The sequence below is a fragment of the Olea europaea genome, unplaced genomic scaffold (genome assembly GCF_002742605.1).
Source record: "Olea europaea var. sylvestris unplaced genomic scaffold, O_europaea_v1 scaffold3229, whole genome shotgun sequence".
NCBI lineage: Eukaryota > Viridiplantae > Streptophyta > Magnoliopsida > Lamiales > Oleaceae > Olea > Olea europaea.
The window spans coordinates 1,201-20,860 of NW_019251153.1; positions in this window are offsets into that span (position 1 = coordinate 1,201).

Genomic DNA, 19,660 nt, shown 5'->3' on the forward strand with positions numbered 1-19,660 from the left:
AGTCCATAAAGTATTCACGAATCCATGCAATTTGATTATCATGTTAAATGTACTATGGTAATTTATTACAAGGGAAACTTTCATAATAGTTTAAAAACATATAATTTCAAATTTAACAAACTTGTAAGAATTTCAAAAGTCGTAATAAATTATATTTGTATTCCCTTCATATAATTTATATATGAATTTATTAACATATATTATTATGACTTAAATTTTGAAATATTATAGGCTAATTTATGATATTATCATATAAAAAAATATAGCAGTAAGTTTCTATTTTAACTTTTTACGATTTCTGTCACCATCCACAATTTTTCACTTTCAAAATTACGATATCAAAGTCACATGAATATAATCAATTTTTTGTCAACCCCAACAGATTTTCACAGTTTTCCACTTCCCATTGATTTATCACATGAATGTAATCAATTTTCCATCTTCAAAGTCACAATATCTTCGTCAATCTAATAAGACCTAATGTCATGTTCTTTAATTGTGACATATGAATTTATGTTACTATAACATGTTCTAATAAATGATTGTGATCTATAAAAAATATGATTGAACTTGACATGATGATTGATTGTGACCTAATTTATATGTGATCTATTAGTTTGCTTTAGTGTGGATTATGACTTACTTTATTTTACTGTAATCTTTATCTAGGGATTTATTACATTGTTACCTATGAATTTGTTTGTCTATGACATGTTATGCTATATAAATGTGATATATGATCTCGTGTGACTATGATCAATTATGATATCTAATTAGGACCTAAGCATATACATTCATGTGACCTCTAAAATTCTTGTGATTGTGACTCAAATTATAATGTTTGTTAGTGGCTCACTATTCTTTTGGTATTTTTACAGCAATGGTCTATATTAATGTTGGCCTATTACAGGAGGTCAGACATGAGTGCAACCTCTTATAACTTTCTAATTGTGACCTATTACAATTTTCAGTGTAATTGTTACTTTTTTTCATTTTATGACTATGACCTATCACATTTGTGACTGTCATGCCTAATGTATTCTAAGTTTCAAGTTTGAATGTACAATTTAAAAAAGTGATAAAAAAACATGTATTTGAAAATTGTGTTGTCGGGCGAAAACTATGGCTATTCATGTCGAGAGAAGTTGAGAGAAATATATGAATTAACCAAAGAACATCTAGTCAAAATCCACTGAAAAATAAATTGACAAGTTAATGATTCTAAAAATTAGTCATCCTATAATTTAGGTCTGACCTCTGAAAAGTAAATTGACAAGTTAATTGTGAGGGACTGCTGTAGAGATATTACACCAGTATATTATTTAGGAGATCTTGTACAAAAAAATCCCTTGAAAGAGGTGAAATAAGAATATGTCATTGATAGGCTAATAATCTCGAATTTACTCTGTAATAGATTACGACACCTTGTCTAGACCATGAAAGATCGACCTCTACATGGCATATGAGGAAAGGTGTTGCATCATTTCGACTACCTATATTATATGGCCTCAGTTAGGGTAGTTAGGCCAGCAAGAAGAGTGACACGAGTGCGGGCTTAATTAAGCTTGCTAATTGGCTGTCACATGATCGATACTTGAAGTCTTGTTGGATGAGGTGTAACATCATTTTCAATTTTAGAATTACTATTATTTGTCATTATCAAAACCTGCTCAAGATTCCCACCGTAGTTCATCAATCCATTCATTACCATTTTCATTTTTCATTTTTACTATTCTTATTTTTCAAAAGGAAAAGAAAAATGAAATCTCCATAAATTTCTATCCATGCATAAGCCTATTGGACTAAACCCAAAAAAATGAAAATTTCATATATTCAATGTAAAAAAAGAAGAGAACACACACCAGAATAAACCTCAATCTACAATTCAGTACTCTAAATTGCCAACGTCACCATCATTTGGAAACAGTCACCAACACAATCGCAACCACAAACACTACCCTCCTGATGTGGTTGTAGCCACAACTTCTGAGTCAACATCGATCTTCTCAACTACCAACCTACTAACGTTCTATGGTCTGACTACCTTTGATCATTTAAATATCGTGCATCAATGAGTGGTTTTACATCTGAGAGGGGTAATCGTACCCCTAGCTTGTTTGGTGGAAATGTGTTTGAGGTAATATGAGTTTGTTTAGTTGAAAGTAAGTGTTTGGTATATATGTAGGTTAACAATCAAAATCTAAATTTTGCTTTATTGAAATAGGTCATGATTTGAAAACACAAAAAAATTTGAGTTTCTTCTTAGTTAGTTGTATGAAAAATTTTAATTAAATAATACGCAGATGTTTATTGCTTATGTTATTTTTGAATAGAAAACATGTTCAATAACTAATTTTCTCCGAGGAAAAACTTGTCTAATCTAATTTAATTGAAGTTTAAACTATTATCACTATCTTTTATGTATCCTAGTATCGCTAGAACAGAATGATGATCCATAGGCTAAAATGTTTAGTACTCACCACATAAAGATCGTAAAAACTGCAGCATTTGTCTAACTCCCTGACATCCATTTGCTTACCAACCAGGATCCCATGGAGATGACATTGAGGTCGAACTCTTTGGTGATTGATACCATAAAAGAACGTGTCTTCTCTTAGATCATTCCCACCAATATGATCGCAATTCCAATGAAGAAGTAGAGGAAAGTAAAAGACTTTAAAATTGAGTGCCCTGAAGAAACCTCAAAATGGGAAGAACGGCATCCCAATGAATTGTAGAGGCGAGTTAACAAATTGACTATTATATAAGTAGCACGTTCAATATCTGGATGAGTGATGGTGAGAAAAATCAAGCTACCAACAACAATATGATATAAACTATGTTATGATAATGGAGAACTATTAGAAGAAGAATATCGAGCATTAAGCTTAAGAAGCATATCAACAGTCTTATTATCAATAACACAAGTGCACTAAAATATGTCAACTACTTTGACTAGAAGAAGATAACCTTTTAAAAGATGCAACTTCAATATCCAAAAAGTAACGGCGTAAATCCAAATCTTTCATTATAAAAAAGAGCCTTTAGTGCTACAGCCCTCATCAGTATCATCACCAGCAATAATCACATTATCAACATATAAAGAGAGCAAAACATGACCGATGGTTGTACATCCGTGAAATAAAACCAAATCATGATGACTAGGATCGAAACCAAGTGAAGTAATCACGGTAGAAGACTTTTTAGACCAAGCTTGAAATGCCTATTTGAGACCATAAAGAGCTTTTTGAAATTTTTAACCTTCACCTGGTTGATGAAAAACGCCATGAGAGGGAACCATGTAAATTTCTTCCTTAAAATCTCCATTCAATAAGGCATTTTAAATAAGATCAGAATGAACAAGAACAAATGGGCAATAGAAACAGATATACTTTTATTAAAAGGTGACGTAGAAAATTTTGCTAATTGACATCCAATATAATCAGAAATATCATTTGTCTCTAAATTTCCTATAGAAACCGAGAACTTTAAATGAGATCCAGAAACATGACCAAACCAAGAATGCTATAAATAAAAGACAAAAGACAAATGACACTAATGAAAATATGACAAATCAATACTAGAAGCTGCAATCTAAATACTTTAAGACTATCCAACACATAGAGTTTCCCTACATATGGTCGATCCCAATTAGCTTATGAGATTGTGGGTCCTACACATAGTAAATTGAAGAAGAAAAAGATACTAAATATCCAGATTCACATAATTGACTAATTGAAATAAGATTTAAAGTAAGACCATGAATAGGATAGACATCATTGAGAGACAAAATGTTTATCAATAGAACCAGCACGTGCTATAGGCATAAGAGTATTATCAGCAATCACAACTGATATAAGAGACTTGGGAGAGAATGAAACAAAGGATAATAAATTAGGTGACACATGATAATAAGTCCCAAAATCTAATATCCATAAAGAGGATGATATAGTTGAAGAACTAGAAGACGATAAACCCATAGGAGAGGCAGATATTGCATGTGGCGGCATTGTACATGACTTTGTTGTTAGAAAATTTTGAAAATGCTCAAACATGAGTGAATCTACGGATGGTGTATTCAATTGCAGACTAAGAGTCCGAAGAGAATCATCTTGACTTTCAGCCATTGCAAATTAAACAAGTAACTACCAATATGCAAAATACTCTGTAATTAAGAAGAAAAAGTAAGAAGGACATTTAAATAGGGCAAAAAGCCCACTATGAAGCCTATAATCGATTTGAGAATTTGGTAGTGTAAAAGAGGGAATGGTTGCTTGTGCAGAAATGGTCTTTATTCTTTTTAGGGCTGGGCATGATCCGGTTAGGTTCGGTTTTGGAACCCAAAATTTTTAGGTATTTAGTAAATAAAATCATCGGGTCCAAATTTAATTACGGAACCATTTAGGTTTGGCTCGTTTCCCAGATTCTGTGTTATAATTAATTTTTTTAACATTTACAAAACTACTTTAATTTAACTAATGACATGTTCAATCTTAACTTTTACAAAACAACGTAGTTCAATCTTATGTGTCGTTTGTGTCTCTCTTTGCTAAGTTCTTCATAGATTTGATTGTGAAAATCATAGGAGGAGGACGATAGAGAGCTTACAATAATTAAGAGAGGCGCTATCGAGCTTCAATTCGATTTCTCCAGAACGGTAGAAAGGGCGCTACAATAGAATAACAGATTTGAGTAAAATTTAGATAAATTTGATTAAGTTAGGCTTTGACTGAAAATTAGAAATAGGAAAATCATATTTTTGGGTTAACAAATTTATTTAGCAAAAATAAAATAATTTGGCCTATTTAAAATAAATAAATTAGGGAGATTTGAATCTTATTCAGTTCTTGATTCAGATACCCATTTGGATGTTTAACTTAAGAAGAACCATTTGATTCAGTTTAGTTCGGTTGGGGTTCGATTTGGTTAAGAAGTTTTGCCCAGCCCGTTGGTCCATGAACTTTGGACCTATAATTTGAATCTTAAACATTGACGTGTCTATATAAACTTTTCATAGTGGAAACAATCTTTTTCGTCCACAGCTATCTCAATTTTCCATTAAATGCTTGTACGTGTTCAATTTACTTAACAATGTAGTCTGAAATATAAATTCCAAACAAAATAATTTTCAAAAAGTGTTCTTGCTTTAGCAAACTTGTCGATGTAAATAACATTGTCAAAAAATTCTTTAAGTTTACAAAGACAACGGAATTAGAAATCTGGTTCTATCTTGGCAAGAAGCTATTTAAGCTTGGAATCGAAGAGTTTAACTAATTACTAGATTGAAACGAAATATCACTTGATTAAAATGTTACACAACAATACGTCAAATTATAACTCTAGATTTAATCATTAGATAATATCCAAGCATTTACAAACATTGGTACTTGAACAACTATGATATCCAAAAATTATATTATTCATTAACGTGAATGTTACCACTACTGCAATTGAACAAAATGTTACCATAGCTGTAATTGATATAAGCTTTTAGGAAAATAACAATCAACATAAAATTAAATTTAACGTAAGTCTACTACCAAATACAATCATTTTAACTCAATATTCAATTGACAAATAATTTTGCAATACAACCAATGTTATGAGAGGAAGTGGACGGAAAAAATTACTTACTACAATTACAATTGAACATCTATTCTGTTAGACATGATGTTGTCAAATGACCTCCCGGGCGATGATGAGAACCAAATTTATCAGTCGACATGAATGACTGAACGATAATTCAACATCGAATAATGGATAAACCGACCAAACGTTGCTTTACCTATTGGACGGCTAATACTCTTTGTGGCTTGTTGTTTCTTTCCATTGGAAGTTAACCCTAGTCGAGCCTACTTACCATATCTTGACTTACCTTATGTTGGCCACTTGACTTAATATATATATTGGTGTTTTTCTTCCCTAGTCTAACCCATCCATATTGAACCCGAGAGCAACAAGAGAGACTGCAGTGTTCTTCTTCTACTTTCTTCTTCGTGATTTGTCTTCCATGCCAATTGCTTGAGCCTTTGTGACTCTTACTTGTGTGGTATCCATCCTAAGTGTGTGGATTGAATCAACAAGCAAAAGAGGAAAGCAACCATAGGAAGAAAAGGCGACGGCGGATTCGGTCACTTTGAGTTTGGTGTTGAATTCGATGTTTAATGGTTAACTGAGCCCGAAAATCACTTTGAGCAGCTTAAGGAAGATCCTAACATCTGGTATCAGAGCTTGGGTAGCAAAAAAGGCTCAAAATCGGCTGATTTTCGCATCTTCAACTTAGAACCCGAATCTGGAAATTTACAATTACTCATAAACCAAAGCTCGGTTGGACAAACGAAGGCCATACCCATCATCAGCAGGTCGAGGCGCTCCCGGAGAGGCGGCGCGTGGGCGGTTTTTTGGCGACGCTGTCTTCAGGTAACTTGCTTGTTTCGATCTCCTGAACGCGTTGATATACTTTGTTTTGTGTTTCAGGTTACACAGAAAAAGTTGGACGATTTTGCCCTTTGGTACGACGCCGACTGAAATTCAACAGCAAGCTCGTTTTTCTCCACTCTACGGACTCAGATAGGTCCGCTCTGGTAAATTGGCTTAATCCATTTAAATTCAGCAATAGCAAGATCATCGTGTGGGGTGATCGTTAGGTTTTGGGGTTACCGTGAAGGGGTAACCATTGCTTGTGCTAGAATTAGGATTATTTGCGGTAATTGAGTGTTTGTTCTTTTAATTTAAAGTGCTTGGAATTTCTTGGTAGACGTAGCATTTAGGTTCATTGTTACTTTTGCTAAGAATTAACAAGATATTACTTTATCACGTTTCCCAATACTACTTCGGTGGTTTAATTAGTGTGTTAACCAATGACAACACATAATTTTGATTTGGGAATTTTTAACGGTAAAGGAGACTTATCTATCTGGCAACAAAAGATGAGAGGCATATTAGTCCAACAAAAGGTGTCAAAAGCCATCGAAGGCAATTTTGCACCTGATATCTCAAAAGAACAAAAAGAGGAAGCCGATGAGCTTGCCTATATCTCAATAATATTACACTTGTCTGACGCTGTCTTAAGAAAAGTGGGAAAACTAAAAACCACCAAAGAACTTTGGAAAAGACTAGAAGACTTATACTTGCTTAAATCTACACCGAATAAACTCTACCTACTCAAACGATTCTTCAGCTTTAAAATGGATCCTTTAAAGGATCTCGACGACAATTTAGATGTATTTAATAAATTGGTGCAAGATATTGTCAATTGTGACGAAGCCGTGTCTGAAACCTATAAGGCCATTATCTTGCTCAATTCAATCCCGGACTCTTATAAAGAAGTTAAAAATGTCATTTAAGTATGGTAGGGACACGTTAACACCTGAAATTGTCGTAGATTCTCTTAGGAGTAAGGAAATGGAAATGAGGGCTGAAAAACAGGATAGGAGGAGTGGAGAGTTGCATATGATGCGGGGTAGAACACAATTTAGGCAAGCCAGTCATGATGGATACCAAAGTAGTGGCGAATCAAGTAGTAATAGTTGGAAAAAAAGGGGAATGGTAGACCTAGATCAAAGTCTAGAACTAAGGGTAGAAAATGCTATGGGTGTGGAGGCACAGGGCATTTTATAAAAGACTGTCATAAAGAAAAAGGAAAACAGAAGGTTAAGGAAAGAGATGAGGTAAATGTGTTATCCTCTACCTCCGATACCGAAAACGATGAAATCTATGTGATCACTAGTCCAGTCGCATACACTACTGAATTAAATCTAACTACTAATTCTCACATGCATGAATGGATATTAGATTCTGGTGCATCTTTTCATGTGACATTTGAAAAGAACTGGTTTGAAAACTTGCAAGAATCTAATGATGGGCAAGTAGTTCTGTGTGATAACTTCTCCTATACAATTGCTGGAATTGGAGATATAAAGATAAAATTTAACACAGGCTTTGTGTACATGTTAAAGGAAGTTAGATACATTCCGGAATTATCTAGGAATTTGATTTCAGTAGGAAGACTTGAGAAAGACAACTTCACCGGTAAAATTGAAAACGGTATGTTTAAAATGATGAAGGGTGCGTTAATCTCTATTAAGGGAATCAAGAAAAATGACATTTATATCACTACTGGGGAAGTGATTAGAGGATTAAACTCCTCTATTTCTTCCGCCAAAATCGATCACACACATACGTGGCATAGTAGGCTTGCACACGTAAGCATTAAAGGACTTAAGCTACTTAATGAAAAAGGTGCATTTGGTAATGGCTGTGTGTCTGACCTATCGTTCTGCGATCACTGTGTGCTTGGTAAGCACCATAAAGTGTCGTTTTCCACTAGTACACATAAGGCTAAAAGCATGCTTGAATATGTGCATTCTGATCTGTGAGGTCCTGCTAGTAATCCCACATCGGGTGGGAATAGGTATTTCCTATCTATCATAGATGACTACACCAGGAAAGTGTGGGTCTATTTATTGAAAGACAAAACTGAAACCTTCCATAACTTTAATAATTGGAAGAAACAAATGGAAAACCAAACTAGCAAGAGGATCAAATTTTTAAGGACAGATAATGGCCTAGAATTCTGTAATGCTGAATTTGATAGGATGTGTAAAGAAAGTGGAATAACGAGGCACAAAACAGTTCCTTATACTCTCCAGCAAAATGGGGTAGCAGAAAGAATGAATAGGACCATACTAGACAAAGTGCGCTGCATGATGTTAAGTTCTGGGGTTCCTAAGTCATTTTGGGGTGAAGCCGTTGTCACTGCCTGTTATCTAATAAATTTGACTCCATCGGCTGCATTAAATGGTGATACTCCACATGAGAAATGGTCTGGAAAATTGGGTGACTACTCAATGCTTGCGTTTGGCTGTGCTGCCTTTTCTCATCAAAGTGAGGGAAAGTTAGAACCTAGAGCCAAGAAGTGTGTCTTTCTAGGATATCCCGAAGGGGTTAAGGGCTATAGGCTATGGGATAGAAGCCAAAAAGGAGTTAAGATCATCGTGAGTAGGGATGTCACATTTAATGAGAATGAGATGCCTTGTCTAAAGAACGAAATCGAACCAGTAAGCGAAACTGAATCAAGTGAAGAAAGAAATCGGTTTAAGGTGGAGTTAGGAAAATTTAACACATTAGTACCTAGTACTTCGAGTGANGGGAGCCAGAAACGTTTGAAGAGGCTATGAATAGTGGTCAATCTAAGGAGTGGCTTGAGGCTATGAAAGAAGAGATGAGTTCTATAGAAAAGAATCAAACTTGGGAGTTAGTACCGAGACCTATGAATAAATCAATCGTTGATTGCAAGTGGGTCTTTAAGGTTAAAGAAGGTACTAGTAGTTCAGAACCCTTAAGGTTTAAGGCTAGGTTAGTAGCAAAGGGTTACACACAGAAAGAAGGTGTTGATTATAACGAGATTTTCTCACCAGTTGTCAAGTACACTACTATTAGGGTCATGCTCGCATTGGTTGCACTCTTTGACTGGGAACTTGAACAACTCGATGTAAAAACCGCTTTTTTACATGGAGAGCTTGATGAACAAATCTTTATGAATCAACCAAAAGGTTTTAAAGACAAGTTAAAACCTGATTATGTGTGTTTTCTGAAAAGATCCTTATACGGTCTAAAGCAATCACCTAGACAGTGGTACAAGAGGTTTGATTCATTTGTACTCACTATAGGATTTCAAAGAAGTAAATTCGATCACTGCCTATACTTTCAACACAACGAGACTGATAACAATTATTTGTTTTTGTTGCTCTATGTGGACGACATGCTTTTAGTTGGATCATCTCCTAAGTGGATAAACAATATAAAAGCAGATCTTAATGGAGAATTTGACATGAAAGACCTAGGAAAGGCTAAAAGGATTTTAGGCATGGAAATAGAACGAAATAGGTCAAATTCCATCGTATTCTTGCATCAGTCTCCATACTTATCAAAAGTGTTGAAAAAGTTTAATATGAGTGATTGTAAACCTGTCACGTTGCCTCTTGCAAACCATTTTGTTCTATCAAAAGAACAAGCTCCTTGCAATGAACGTGAAGTGGAATACATGAGTAAAATTCCATACTCAAATGTGATTGGTTCCATAATGTATTTGATGGTTTGCACTAGACCGGACTTAGGATTCGCTATTAGTACTCTCAGTAGGTACATGTCTAATCCAGGTCCTGAACATTGGGAAGCATTAAAGTGGCTTTTAAGATATTTGAAGGGTACAAGTGACGTAGGTCTAAAATTTAGTGCTAATAAAGAAGGCGTGAAATTAAAGGGTTTTGTAGATGCTGACTATGCAGGAGATAGGGATGGTAGGAAATCAACTTCCTCTTATGTATTCACCTTATCAAATTCATGTATTAGTTGGAAATCACAGTTACAACACATAGTTGCACTATCCACTACAGAGTCAGAATATATTGCCACCACTGAAGCAATTAAAGAGGCTCTATGGCTTAGAGGTCTACTTCATGAACTGAGTGTCTTGAATGAGTATGTGGTTGTGTATTCTGATAGTCAGTCATCCATACATTTGTGTAAGAATCCTGTTTTTCACGAACGCACTAAATATATCGATGTTAGGTTACACTTCATTAGGGATATAATATCACAAGAAGTAGTAAGACTTGAAAAAATTCACACATAGTATAACCCTTCAGATATGGGCACGAAAGTGCTGCCACTGGTAAAGTTTAGAAGTTACAAAGAGCTTCTAAACATCGGTACAGGTAAATGATTTCAATTTTATCGATTTTTCTGTTAGAGGTATCACTAATGGAAAAACGTTTTTCTTTGCAGGTCCTTTGATACCAAGGTGGAGGTTGTTAGACATGATGTTGTCAAACGACCTCCTGGGCGATGATGAGAGCCAATTTTATCAGTCGACATGAATGACTGAACGATAATTCAACATCGAATAATGGATGAACCGACCAAATGTTACTTTACCTATTGGACGGCTAATACTCTTTGTGGCTTGTTGTTTCTTTCCATTGGAAGTTAACCCTAGTCGAGCCTACTTACCATATCTTCACTTACCTTATGTTGGCCACTTGACTTAATATATATATATTGGTGTTTTTCTTCCCTAGTCTAACCCGTCCATATTGAACCCGAGAGCAACAAGAGAGATTGCCGTGTTCTTCTTCTACCTTCTTCTTCGTGATTTGTCTTCCATGCCAATTGCTTGAGCCTTTGTGACTCTTCCCTATGTGGTATCCATCCTAAGTGTGTGGATTGAATCAACAAGCAAAAGAGGAAAGCAACCATAGGAAGAAAAGGCGCCGGCGGAATCGGTCACTTTGAGTTTGGTGTTGAATTCGATGTTTAATGGTTAACTGAGCCCGGAAATCACTTTGAGCAGCTTAAGGAAGATCCTAACATATTCTCATCAAAATAATTGTCAATGTACATTTTAATTCAATCTGGCATATGAAAGACTAACAAAAAATTAAATTATTGAAAAATTAAATACATGAACAACTACTATTATGACCACTTTAATACACCAAAACATTAATTAAACAGTACTGGGAATAGAAAATATCTCATACCTAACTATTTTCCACAAAGTGGTGACAAAATGTATAACTTATAAAAATCTTTCCAATTTTCAAATTGATACGATCCATTTGTTCATACAGCTATTTACTCGATTGTAGACATTTATGGAACATCTAACAGAAGGACAATTAGTCAATTTTGTAAGAACTTATTGTCAACTACTTTCATATATGAATCTATCTGATTCAAAAAGGAAGAACGGAAGCCCCTAGAATCAAATGATGATAAATTATGAAACATTTGATGAGAAGTCCCAAAATTCAAGATTCCCAAATAAGATGATATACTTGAAGAACTAGAAGATGAAATACCTATAGGAGAGGAAGACATTGTATATGGTGGTGTTAAATTTGACTGTGTTACTAGAAACTTTTGAAATTGCTCAGACATGAGTAGATCTATGGATGGTGCATTCATATGCACACTAATAAATTGAAGAGAAGCATCTTGACTTCCATCTATTGCAAAATGAAACAAATAACTACCAATGTGCAAAATACACAATATCAAGATGCAAAATTGAACCAAAATCAAGAAGCCAAAATTATTAGTACTTCTAGTCCTTGAATATAACCCCTAAATTTCTTATTTGCCAATGGCAATGTATCTTAATAATCTCCCTATACTCATTTTATGTATCCTTCCACTTGATATCTCAAGTTAGTTATCGATTCTGGGGGCACAAATGGACGTCAATTGACCAAATTTTGTACGAACCTGTTTTCATCCAACTTTGGATTGCGATCCTCACTTAGGACATCTAAAAGATTTCTAAATGATGTTGAGATGTCATTTTTCATTCAAAATTATCCAATTCATAGAAAGCTATTATTTTGTTATCATCACAACTTGCATTCCTTACGGCCAACTTAGGAGTTTTATTTTCATCGATATTGACTGATTATGGATGGCGCCGTTTATCAGTAGTTGATAAAAGCAATACTTGTTAGTTTTTTGGGGCATGGATTTTTTATTATTTAAAAATAACCCAAAATTAGTGTAGTGTAATTTTGATCGATTATCTGAACTCACCAAATCGATGGTTTTTAACTGTTTCTTATATTTTCTTCTAAATTTACTCGCAATAATTAATTTACCACCAAACATATTTGTTCAAAAATAACTTATAAATAAAAATATATTAACTAAAAATTATTTGTAAACAAAAAAATTACATTATAATTAAAAAATTACTTATATGATAAAAATCACCTTTATTAAAAAAATATAAAATAAAAATACTTCTAATAAGAAAAAAAAATTTCACTTATAAAATATAAGAGGTTACTTATAAGAAAAAAATCCCTTTGATTAAAATTTTTATTTATATTATAAAAATACTATTAATTAGAAAAAATTTCACTTAAAAATACAAAACTAACCCATAATCATAAACTTCACTTATACGTAAAAATAATAACTTAAAATTGTAATTAAAATTTTTATTTTATTTAACATTTAAAGTTGAATATTAACTTATACGTAAAAAAAAATTTCTATAATTAAAATATCATGAGTAAAAAAGTTTTATACAAGAAACTATAAACTAAAAATTTCACTAAGGAACATATTTGTAATTTTATTCATTTTAAAACTTTCAAAACCAGTGGATAACAAATTCACAAGCACAAATTGGACTGTTTTATTTATAAATCGCTACTAAAACCACGCAAAATTAGTTCGCCCATAATCACTTGAAATCATTACTTTGGAAAACGTTCATAACCACTGCTTTGAAACTCCCAAGCATGCCCTTAATGTAGTCTATCCACACATTTGAATTTTCCTTTTTTATTGTTCTTATTTTTTTTAAAAAAAAATCTCCATAAAATTCTATTGACGGGGAAGCCTATTAAACTAAAGCCCAATATTGAAAAAATTCATCCTTTAAGACCCAAAATCTAGTCCATGTCTTATCTTAGCCCAACAAAAGAACATAAATGCAAACACCAGAGTAAACCCTAGCCCAAATTTCGACCCGCACAGCAGCCCAAATCAGCTTAATAACGAACTCTAGATCGCCGATTGTTGCCTTCTGCTGCCACCACCACTACGATCGCTGATGTAAACACGACCGCCACCATACACATGGGAACACCGTAGTAAAAAACAGCGAATACCGCCAATTAACAACAACAAACGCCGCTACATCAACCTTAACCAGAAACAGCCGAAAAAACTTAGAAACATCACCCTCCCACAGCCACCACGGTGTAGATTCAAAGCCACCAAACGTCGAAAAATACCACCGAAAACAGTACCAAACGCCGCCAAACCACAACCGCAAATAACAACAATTACCGTAGACTAAGATGTTTGGATATAGGAATATTTGCATTCTATGTTAACTGGACCAAGATGTTTACATTTTGGAGCAAAATATAGCTCTAGTTTGTGAGAGTCCTGCACAAACTGTATGACCTCACTGTAGACCTTTGCCACCTTTTCGTCCTATTCTAATAAATACAATGAGCACTATCACCATGCCGATTAATACACGGAATGGGAGTTCAATGCATTTGTATCAGATGGCAGTTCAAAAAGTTGTATAGGAATAACTTCGTATTCGACGCCATTTTCCTGCGTAGTACCCAAACTAATGAAACCTAAGGAATCAATATATTGGAGACCACCATCCCAACAATAACCAAGTAGCTTGACCACCAAGCACGCATTTTCCCTGTGAGTGCATTTCCTTAAACCCCCTAAAATACACCACATTCTGTTAATTTCACATGCTAACTACCCTGCACAACAACTTTTGTTACAGCAATTTATCTTTATGATTAAATTTATTTATGAGCACGCGAACATAAATAGTTTTGTGCCATTGTCCGCAAGTTGTCAATGCGATGGATGTTAGAACCTGCTTGGTGGATCTAATCGTCACTTCATTTGAGATCTTATTTAATTTAATTGGGGATTTTATTTTTAACGTTGCCCTGGAGTTATTCTTAGTTGAGGCTCAATTATCTGTTGGTTGAGTAATCAGTTACTAATCTTTTTACATTTTATCAAAAGATGGCCTTTTTATATTGTTAGTTGCAGGGCATGTTCTTGTGTTTCACGTAGTTTCTAATATTCTGTTCATACTCTCTACTTGGATCTCAAGCTTTTTTTTTTTTTTAACAATTCTAGTCTTTTTATGGCCATTCCTTAGAGAGGTGAAAGTACTTTCATCAATGAGCCATCCGAACATTGTGCGTTATTACCAGGTTTGTGCTTAAATGTATACATAATATGTCAATGTCATTGAGAGGCTAATCATCTCAAATTTACTTCGCAACAAATTACTACACATTGTTTAGACCATAAAAGATCGACCTCTACATGGCATATTAGGAAAGGCGGTGCATCAGCAGCTATATTATATGGCCTCAGTTTGGCCAGGTAGAAGAGTGACACGATGTGCGAGGTCTAATTATGCTTGCTAATTGGCTATCACATGATCGATACATGAAGTCTCGTTGGATGAGGTGTAACATCATTTTTCGATTTCAGAAGTACTATTATTTGTCATTATCAAAACTAGCTCAAGATTCCCACTGTAATTCATCCATCCATCCATTCGTTATCGTTTTCATTTTTTATTTTTGCTCTTCTTATTTTTCAAAAGGACAAGAAAAAAGAAATCTCCATAAAATTTTATCCATGCATAAGCCCACTGGACTAAAGCGTACAAAATGAAAAATTCATATCTTCAGCCAAATAAAATAAGAGATAACACAATGGAATAAACCCTAGTCCACAATTCGGTAATCTAAATTGCTATCGCATCCATCGTCTGCAAACAATCACCACCACTATCACAACTACAAACACCACCCTCCTAATGTGGTTGTAGCCACAACTTCTAAGTTAGCATCGATCTTCTTCACCTAACCTTCTATGGTCTGACTACCTTTGACCACTGTAAAATCGTGTATCTATGAGTGGCTTTGCATCTAAGAGTGTAATAACACCCTTGACTTGTTTGGTGGAAATGTATCCAAGGTAATACGAGTTTATTTACTTGAAAGTAAGTGTTTGAATATATGTAGGTTAACAATCAAAATCTAAATTCCACTTTATTGAAATAGGTTATTATTTAAAAAGACAAACGAATTTGAGTTTTTTCTTATTCACTTGTATGAACAATTTTCACAAAGCGGAGACTAAATGTACAACTTGTAAAAATCTTACCATTTTTCAAATTTATGCGATCCATTCATTTGTAGAGCTATTTACTCAATTGTAGACATTCCTGGGACATCTAACGGAGGGATAAAATCATAAATGGTCAATTTTAAAAAACTTATTGTTAGCCACTTTCATATATGAATCTATTTGATTCAAAAAGGAAGAACTTACATTAGTATCTCAATTTCAATTCAAAGGAAGCCCCTGGAATCAAATAATGATAAATTAGGTGGCATATGATGAAAAACCCCAGAATCTAAGATGCACAAAGAGGATGAAATGCCTAAAGAACTAGAAGATGAAAACTTATAGGAGAGATAGACATTGCATGTGATGGCGTTGTATTTATCTGAAACTGCTCAAATGTGAGTGGATCTATAGATGTTGCATTCAATTGCATACTGACAGACCGAAGAGAAGCATGTTGACTCCCAGCTATTGCGAAATAAACAAATAACTACAAATATGCAAAATACACAATATCGAGATACAAAATCAAACCAAAATCAAAAATATTAGTACTTATAATCCTTGAATATACCCCTAAGTTCTCATATTCACCAGTGATAATGTATCTTAATCAATTGTATCTCTTTCCTCATTGTATGTATCCTTCCACTTGACATCTCAAGTTAGTCAACGATTCTGGCGCACATATGGATGCCAATTGACCAAATTTTGTACAAACCTGTTTCCCTCCAACTTTGGATTGCGATCCTTGCTTAGAACATCCAAAAGATTTCTCAATGATATCGAGATGTCATTTTTCATTTCAAAAGTATCCAGTTTGTGTGAAGCTATTATTTTATTATCATCACAACTTGCATACCTTATGGCCTGCTTAGGAGTTTTATTCTCACCGATATTGACTGATTTTGGACATTTATGAGAAGTTGATAAAATCGATACTTGTTTTTCATTTAGGGCATTAATTTTTTATAACCCAAAATCGATATAGTGTAATTTTGATCGATTCTCTCAACTCACCGTATCAATGATTGTCAACCATTTCTTATATTTTCTTCTAAATTTACTTAATAAATTAATTTTTTACAAACAACATATTTGGTTCAAAACTAAATTATAAATAAAAGTAAATTAACTAAAAAATTATTTATAAAAAAAATTACGTTATAATTAAAAAATACTTATATGACAAAAATCACTTTTATTTAAAAAATATAAAATGAAAATACTGCTAATAAGAAAAATTTCACTTTAAAAAAATATATAAGAGGTTACTTATTAGGAAAAAAAATCACTCTAATTAAAAAATTTGTTTGTAAACTCTTAATTAGAAAAATAATTCACTTGAAAATTATTTAAAAATACAAAACTAACTTATAACTATAGACTTCTCTTATAAGTAAAAATAATAATTTAAAATTTAATTAAATTAATTTTATTTAACTTTTAAAGTTAAATATTAACTTATATGTAAAAAAAATTTCTATAAGTAAAATATCACTTATGAGTAAAAAAATTTCATGCAAGAAACTATAAATTGAAAATTTCACTAAGGAACATAGTTGAAATTTTATTCATTTTAAAAAGCTTTCAATACCAATGGATAACAAACCCACAAGCACGAATTGGACTATTTTATAAATGGCTCCTAAAACTACTCAAAATTAGTTCGGTCATAAACACTTGAATTATTTCAGTTTACCTCTTTTATGCTTCTTATTTCTTATAAAAAAAATATAAATAAAAAAATCCATAAAATTCAGTCCACGCAGAAGCCCATTAAACTAAAGCCCAAAAACTGAAAAAAAAATCATCCTTTTAAGACCCAAAACCTACTCCATATCATATCTTAGCCAAACAAAAGAACAGAAATGCAAACACCAGAAATAAACCCTAACCCAAATTTCGGCCCGCAGACCAGCCCAAATCAGTTTAGTACCAAACTCTAGATCGTTGATCGCCGCCTTGTGCAGCCAGCCACCACCACAATCGCCGATGTAAGCACTACCGCTCCCAAACACCAGGAAACCACCATAGTGAAATAACAGCGACTATTGCCAATCAACAACAGTGAACGTCGCCACATCTTCCTTCACCAAAAACAGCCGGAAAAAGGTAGAAATATTACCCTCCCACAACCACCACGATGTAGATTCAAAGCCAACAGACGCCGAAAAATACCACTAAAAACACTATCAAACCCTACCAAACCCTAATCGCAACCAACAACAATTACCGAATAGCCACCAAACATCGTAATTTGCAACCGCAAACGCCGCCAAACTACAATCGCAACCGCAACCGTAAAAACCACAAATCGCCCCTGCAAAAACCCCCGAAGTTTAAACTTACATAAAATTCAGGTTACAAAAGAGCCCAAATGAGGGGTGTCCAGAATGTAGATTTGGTAGAATTCTCTGCATCAATGATTACAGGATTGTCCATTTTCTATTATACTTATAACATGACTGAGTAATTTGTTGAGTGTGAACTTATTAGGTTTCAAATAACATTGCCCTTTCTTTTTCTCCTCTTCATTTCTATTGGAAAATAGTTGAGCCATACTCTGTTCCACAATAGAAGTTATTTGCTAAAGACAAACATTATTTTCAATTTTCGCCAGTGAAGTTCCAAGAACCGTCTATTGAATTTATTGCCAATCACTTTCCTGGAGAACTTACGGTATCCATAATAAAATGATAGAAGGTCCTTATGGTTTTTTAGGGGCAGATTTTGGCTATCAATCTGGTCAAACAACTTACCTCTGAAACAGCCTCCCTCCAATGTTGTACAATTTTCTTTACAAGGAGGTCTTTTTAAGAGACTCTAAGTCTCTAACTTGTCTGGGTGATTCTGTTTTGTTAGTTGAAACTATAATAGTATAGCATTATGATTGAACTTCTGGCTCCCTCTGAATTTCTCTTGTGCTAGAATTTTTTACTCTAGAACTTATTGCAATGGATATGTAATAATCTATTACGAGAACTAGGTCTTGAATGGGATTCACTTTGAGTTTACATATACAAGTTAAATGGTTTTTGACAATATAACTCTTAAAACGGGTAATTTGAGCTCTATGAAACACTGAAACTTTTATAATGAATTCGTGTGTAGATGTCTTCATCATTAAGCTCCGACATATTATGTCCTAATAATGGGGACATGATATGAGCTTCAATTAAGCTACTTAATGGAGAAGAGTCGAGATATCAGACAAACTTTACTGAGCTTCATCCTATAGGTAATAATTTACATTTTTTTTGTGTGCAACAATCTCTTTTTCTTCACAGTCCTAAATTAGTTTTGTGATTCTTGAGTATATTTTTTGCAGGGTCTGATGGCTTTGGTGTTGTGGCAGAATGCAAAAATAAGTTGGACAAAAAAGTTTATGTTGTAAAAAAAATATCTTTGAAGACTGCCAATATGTCTTTTCAGAAAATCTCGAGGTACAATATACGATTTTCAATTACATTTTTTTACTTGTTATGTAATCGCATGTATAAACTATTATATGTTGAGAGAGAGTGAGCATTTTTATACTGGAATCATGACATAAATGCTAGAGTAAGTATGTGTACGATTGCATGCTTAGGAACTCAATAGAAAAAGACTAGCTCGTAATTCGATAATTTAATACTGAAAATATCATTAACAAATAAAATTAACATCTTGTTGTAAGTAAGCATAGCTTTTTTTTTTTTTTTTGAATTAGATGAAATAAGCATAACCTTAAAGAATATTGAATTCCATGAACTTCAAAAACTTTAGTAGAATGTGATACTCTATTCCATGCTACCAAATAGAGTGCAAGTTTGCCAAAATGGCAGGGCGCACACACTTGTAAACAATTGAGAAAGACGCTACCCCAATATCACTTTAAAACTGATTTGGACCGTGAACAACCTCGCAAACAGTTTCCACATCAAATTCAACCTTTTTCCTCCCTGCCATTTTTTGTTTT